We start from the raw sequence: 7,555 nt of genomic DNA, 5'->3' as shown, positions 1-7,555 counted from the left end.
ATTCGTTTTCTAAGGGGGGAAATATATTAAAGAGCATTCTTTGCGTATGATGTTGGTGGATTTAATTACCTTACAGAAATCTTCTTGATATTTTTATATATATCATTGTAGATGATAGTATAGGTCCCTAAGAAGGTACCAGGACTATGTGGTCCAATGGTACTCGGGTTGGATTTCCATTAGGAAGGTTGTGAGTTTAAGCCTCAATGAATGCGTAATTAGCTACTAGCTCGTCCCTAAGAAGGTGAGAACTATCTGGACAAATTCAAACCACTAATCTAATAAATCTAATGGTTCAAAATAAATAAAATTTTGTAATATTTATATTAAAAAATCCTACTCATTTTAAAATTTTATAATATTTATGAAAAGGGAAAATTGTAAAAAATGCCCCTCCATAATATGTCAATTATCAATGTCACCTCTGAATTATGAGTGGTGTAAATGTTGCCCCTCAATTATCAAAACAGTGCACATATAGCCCCTCCCGTAACGGACATGTGGTTTCCCGTTAGTGTACGACACCATTAAGTCGGAGTAAATATGTAATTTAGTTGTTTTTTCCCTCCCTCGATTCAAAGTACCAGTGATGGACAGCGGTGAGGAACCACATATCCGTTACGGGAGGGGTTATATGCGCACCATTTTGATAATTGAGGGGCAACATTTACATCACTCATAATTCAGGGGTGACATTAATAATTGGCATATTATAGAGGGGCATTTTTTACAATTTTCCCTTTATGAAAATGACACCGTTCATTTTTTAATAAAATTTATCTCTCCTTTTATATTTTTATTTCTCTATTATTATTGCCTTCCTCGTTTTACTTTATTATATTTACATCGCACTCCGGAATCATAATGGTACAATAGTTCATAATTCACAACACGTTATCCGTAGGAATGCTCAACATCTTTACGGGGCGTCGGTTGGAGGGAGGGAATTACGTGGGAAATTAAAGGAATTGCAATTACATGAAAGATGAATTACTGGAAATAAAGTGAGAATTTAAATTCCAGTATTTGATTTACAGGAATAAAATTACTGGGAATTTCAATTCCAATGTTTGGTATACTTGGGAATTGAAAGGGAATAAGTAGTATGAAGTCCAAAATATCCATTGTTGTTGTCAGACATCAATTTTAGGTTAAAAAATAGGAGGGTAATTTTGTCTCATCATTATCTTTTTTTTTTCTTTCTAAAATCCATAGAATTAAAATTCCAAAAGAGGCATAGAATTTTAATTCCATGAAAATGAGGGAATTTTACTTCAAACCAAACTAAGAAATTTAGTGGTCTTTAAAATTAGGTGAGAATTAAGTGAGAATGAAATTTAAATTTCCTCCAATCAAACACCTATTATTTCTTATACTCATATTTTAATCCATAGATTAGACAAAGATCTCTATAGATACACTAACGTGCAATATTATCACTATTTGAAGATACAAATTTAAAAATAAAAAATAAAAAATCAATTCATATGCATGTATGTTATATTCCCGCATGTAGAAAAATCCAACATAATGATAATTGAGCACCCAATAATAAATTGAGTAAAAAATCTCTTTCATAAGCATGTAGAAAAATCCATTCATTCACTATTTGAGGATAATTATATTTGTATTTTTTTTGTTAAATCCATGTACAATTATTATTATAATTATATGTATATTATATGTATATGTGTGTAAATAATCATATTATATCGTTATAATTAAAGTGTTTAATGTAGATAATGATATAATGATTTTGAAAAATGGTTTTTCAATATTTTAAAATTTTTTAAACAAAATCTGGACCTCACAACTCTAAATTTGTTTATAGTGTGATTATAAAATTGCAAGACATAATTTTAATTTTTGAGATATTACTATTTATTTTGTTTTACAAATGTGTTTGTCGAGCATGATGCGTGATTATAGCCCTTTGATCATATGTTTATTTACATTTGTTGTAAAGTTTTAAATACAACATGCATGTTGTGCTCATCTCACTCCCCTTGAATGTAACTCGAGGTTTCTTTTAGAAAAATTGTAATCTTTTGATTAGTTTTATTGACTGATGTGGTCAACTCTAGAGACTGGCTTGTGGAGGCCATTACAAAAGAATAAGGAAGCTTATTTGTATATATAGCTTTGACATCAAGTTGACATGAGATTCTCTATTTTGTGAGAATAAGTTAGATTGGACTATAACTACATCACATTTAATTTTCATCATCGTTATATATATGTGATGCATATTATTGTTATGGATGTATGTTTAAATTGATCTCTAAACTTTATATGCTCTAATATTTTGAAAATAAATAAGCTCATTCATTTAATCATATGCTGAAACGATTACAAATAGGATCGATAGAACGGTATACCATTCCTTACAGTCAGACATGGAAACAACTTCCATAGCAATGCTACAAAGAACTTGAATTGCAGACTATCTCACAAATTTGAAGCTGAATTCGTTAGATGAATTTAACGCTTCTTTAATATCATTGAAGAATTGATCAAACGTAGTCAAGACTAACTTTGGTTGAAAAGTTTTGCGCATCACCTGAGTATATGTTTTCCATCTATCGTTCATTGACAATATATCCATCGAGCTAAGATGCAGATGCTCTTTTACATTGTCATCTTTGTCACCTAGGATAAAGTTCACATACGCCATTGAACAATTTATATGTTTCACACTTATGAAGAAAAGAACTCGCCAAAAGAAACGAGAGGAAAACAAACTCGTCACACAAATGAGAGAAAAACACAAAAAAAAAAAAAAACAAAACACAAAAGAAAAGAGAAGCAGCAGTACACCTCTTAAACTTTATTTTATGGATCCATGGGAATCAAACCACTTCTTTATCCAGATATGGCGGAATCCTTAAGCTTTAGATCTTTAGAACTACCGATCTATTGACAAGAAGAAAGCTAAGGGATGGGAGCGGCAGAAGCTGCTGTAGAGCCTGAAAAAATAGATCCTGAAGGCGAGGTGATGAAGCAGGAATGAGTCGATGGTCGTCAGGGTAAGTTTATAGGTTTTGGCATGATAGTTGGTGAGTAATTCAGATATAAAGGAAGTGGGGTTGGTTGGAGGCTATGCGACGTACGATGTGTGCAGCAACGACGAATGGTAATGGCACTACGCGTGTGGCGTACGATGGTCGGCGGAGCGACGAGTATCTGTAAAGTCTAGGAACGGGAATTTGAGTTTAGAAAAAGAAAGAGGTGGTGGTATTGAATTATACTTCCTTCAGGCATCCAGATGCCTAAAGAAAGTGGGGGACTTGTGATAGGGATGTGGGACCCTAGGGGTCCATTTTATTGGCAAAGTATTGGCCCAAGTAGGGGGTGAAGGAAGGAGGTTTGCCCAAGTCTTATTGGGCCAGGAAGAAAAACATGCATGGTGGCCCAAAAAGGCACAGAGGATGAGAGAGAAGAAGTTGCCAGGGAAAAACTGCCAGCGGCCGGCCACTAACCGGCGGGGTGGGGCAAGCGCGCCCAGTGAAGGTAGGTAGTACCTAAAGTAAAATGGAAGGAAAGTGCTACCAGCAAAGATCGAGCCTAAGACATCTAGCATAATAGGCGTGCCTCAACCTACCAATCCACTTTAACTCGTGTGTACCATAGCGCAACAGCTTATATTTGTTCCGATATTCTCGGGCAGGCAGCCTTGACCGCAGGCCGACGACTGGCCGGCGGCGTATCCCGCCGGCCACCTCAGGCCACGACTTGGCCAGCGGGGTAGTGCGCCTCTGGGCATGTCAATGGCGCCCCCCTTTTCCCGAGGGGGTGCGGTGCGGTGCGGTGCATTTTGGTGTTCGGAATGGTGCGGTATGTCGTGGTGGGGTAAGGTACGACAGGGGGGTTGGTAATCGACCATTCCGGCTAGCGCATGGCTGTTAATGTGAGCCCATCGGACTTCCCATGACATGGCATGACTAGCGGGGACCATGTAGCCCCCGGCTCGCCATCGGCTGGGGAGGTAGTGAGAGGTAGGGAGGGGTGGTAGAGAAGGTGGGAGAGAGGGTGGAGACGTGGGTGAAGACATGAGGCATGCATGGGACACGTGGATGATGGATACGGAAGGCTAGTTGATGTCGTACACTTGTCAACAATCCAGAAGGCCCTTCACACTATATAAGGCATCATGCCCTCCCTTCGATGGGTATGATCTGAGCACGACAGGCACCCTGGTCTAGTGGTCTTTGGTATATACTCCCAACCCAGTCACCTAGGTTTGATTCATGTCAGTAGCATAATTAGCTATAACCCATTCATTGGGTCGTGATCTTTGTATTTGGGCTGCTATTCTGGACCGGTATCTCGGGATTTGTACGTACTATTTTGGGCCTAGTGCCCCGGGTAATAAAGTTACTCTTTTCCTACCCACGTTCTGTACCTATATACCCGCTTTATGGTGGACCTGGTCCCAATAAAACCATCAGGTCTGTTTAAACATTCCCAGAAAAATTTGTATAATCTCGAATATATCATTGCTATATGCAAATATTAAAATAAAACATAACAAATAATGAGAGTTTAATAAATTACTTGTAAATTAATAAACCATATTGTGACACCCCGTAATCCAAATTCAATTAAGGGATTAATTAAGTAATTAATCCTAATCCAATTGGTAATTTAATTCCTTAAATTCCTGAAAATCAATAGTCAAGGACTAGTAATTGACTAGTCAACCCAAAGTCAAGTGTTGTACCTAAAGCTTTGTGAATAGTTCCCTTGTTCCCTTACACTTTTCATCTTAGTAAGGGTAAAGAAGACATTTTCCTTGTAATGGTATTCCAAGCTAACCTAGGAGACACATTTCATTTCTTCCCAAACACTTTCCAAATCAAAAGCTCTACCTTCTCTCTAAAAATCTAGCTAGCTTTCTCTCCAATCTAAGTTTAGGGTTATCAAGATCTCCAAAGTTTGTCTCCAAGATTCCACATTTCCTAATCTTGAGCATCTAGAAGGTAAGATCTATGTTCCTTTTGTGTTTTTAGTATTTTCTAAGGTACCTTTTTCTAAAGGTGAAATCTTTATGACCTTTTGGTGTGTTCTTGAAGTGGGTGTGGAAGGTGAACCTTGTTAGGAGCTTTGTGAAGTGTTTTAAGTGAAGGTTGAGTCTTCAAGAGGTAACCCATGCTCTACAAAATCTATTTTGTCTACCTATATGATGATTTATTGGATTCTACATGTGATTTTGCTATGATATGTGAGTGTTGATGCATTGTCTTGTGAAAATGCATATCTAGAGCTAGTTATTAGGGTTTTTGTATGCCATTGCTTGGCTATTCCTTTGATTCAAGTCATTTTGTTGTATTTGGTGAGATTTGACATGTTTTGGACTTGAATTTGAGCTTAGAGTTGAAAATCCCCGAAGGGATTAATTTTGGTACAGGTGTGTACCCGCGGGCGGAACGGCGGGTAGTGCACCACCCGCCGCCCCACCCGCGGGGTACATGGTGATGTGGGTGTGGTACCCGTGGGCGATACCACGGGTGGGGGTCCACCCGTGGCTCCACCCGCGGGGTACATGATGTGGTTGTATGGGGATTGCTCCCCGTGATTCTTTTGACTCGGTATTTGGTCTTTTGACTTCCCGATGTTCTTTTGTGGAACTATTTGAGCGTCTTCTTGATGTTTCGTATGTCTAGAACTATATGGTAGGATTCCATGTAGGTTTTGGTATCTTGAATCGTGCTAAGTGTTCAACCTTGTGATTCGTTAAACCGTGATAAGTCTTGTGTGTTATTCGGAACTATGTTTGGTTTACCCGTTTGATAAGCATGCTAATTCGATGTTTAAATGCTAGCATGTGTGTTGTTTGTCCCTTTCTATTGTGGATGATGACTTGTGTTAATCATCGTTGGAGTCGGATTATGATCAATTCCTTGATTGAGTATGGTTTCATATCTTCGTTGTGATCCGTTGATTGATTCATATTGTGGCGTGTGTGGCTGTACCTGGATTGCACGATTAATGGTATGGGACATTAGTCACCAAGATACGACAGTGGTCCTCGTGGTGGCCATGACGCGATTATGGAGTTTGTGACGTGAGTGATGAGTTCACGTATTTCTTGGGAGGCATGTGTTGCCATGTGTGTGATCGGTACCCTCGTGTACTATGAATCGGTGGTCTTGTTGGTGGTCGTTGGTGGATGGGGACGACGGTCCTCGGAGGGAAAATGTTGGACTTGGTTGTACAGGGGTCCTGGAGGTAATGGTTGGAACTAGACATAAGGTTGGGGGTAGCCATAAGGTTGGAACCGGGCATAAGGAAGGCATCTCAATTCGTGATGGGTGATGTCACGAAGGCATGTATTGCCATTGTTGTGTATTTCTCTAGTTGTGACATGTGTTGTCACAAAGGCATGTGTTGCCAATGTGTGTGTCCTTATTCTCTTGAATTATGCATGTCGGGTGATATTCTACTGTGTGATGGTAGAATACGCCTTGAGCCGTTCTTGGGTGTCGTTGTCACTTCTTGTTGTCTTGGGATGTGTTCCCTTATCTTTGTTGTGAGTGCATAGAGTCTTGTGTTTGACTTCTACTCTTGGCTTTGAACTTATATATACTATATCCCGTTTTGAAAATGATTTTGTATATATATCCTATCTATTTATGATATTTCACATGTATTGGTGGGTTACCAGCATCATTCGCTGACCGGGCGTCGTCCCATATATTTATGTGTTTCTTTCAGGTGCCGAGTAGAGGCGAGCGTGATCTAGAGACTGATAGAATAGATCCCTCAGTCCTTGTAGTATGTTTTGGCCTGTGTGCCCTTTGCTAGACTTTAGACTTGTTGTTGTTGACCTTGTTCCTTTATAGACAGATTATGTTGATGTTGTTTACGCCTGTGTGTTCACCGTTGTGTGGACGTGGCATAACACTCTACGTTTTCCATCTATTTAATAGTTAGACTTCCGTTGTGTATGCTTATTATGGTTAGATTATCTGCATGATTAAGTTTTAAATTGGTATGGAAATCGGGGGTATTACACATATGCCGAAAAATCATTAAGTCATCTACCTAAAAATTAAACTGAAGTTAATCAAGTTATTATTATTATTATTATTATTATTATTATTATTATTATTATTATTATTATCACGTGACATTAAAATCGAATTATATATAGACACACACAATCACGAGATTAAATGCGAAGGAGTTCTCAAGTAAAAAATGAGGTGAAATTTCAGCCATTGATCTAGCCAAAAGCAAGAGTTCAGAATGAAGAAATTTTTTTAAAAATACGATGTCATTATGGTAATTTTGCATAAGTTCAAAGTTTAAGGTGCGTAAGTTTATAGTTTAAGGTGTGTAAATTTATAGTTTAAGGTGTGTAAGTTTATAGTTTAAGGTGTGTAAGTTTATAGCTTAAGGTGCGTATGTTTAAAATTTAAGGTGTGTCAGCACAATTTCGTCGGAACCGTCTGTTTATTATTGTGAATAGCAAAATCTAAGTATTTCCACCCCAAATTAAGGAAAATCCCTTCTTTCCAAATGTTATAATTGTTATCTTCAAGTTTGAGAATTT

Source organism: Ipomoea nil, unplaced genomic scaffold, assembly GCF_001879475.1.
Source record: "Ipomoea nil cultivar Tokyo-kokei standard unplaced genomic scaffold, Asagao_1.1 scaffold3069, whole genome shotgun sequence".
In the NCBI taxonomy this organism is placed as follows: domain Eukaryota; kingdom Viridiplantae; phylum Streptophyta; class Magnoliopsida; order Solanales; family Convolvulaceae; genus Ipomoea; species Ipomoea nil.
This window is presented reverse-complemented; position numbering follows the sequence as displayed.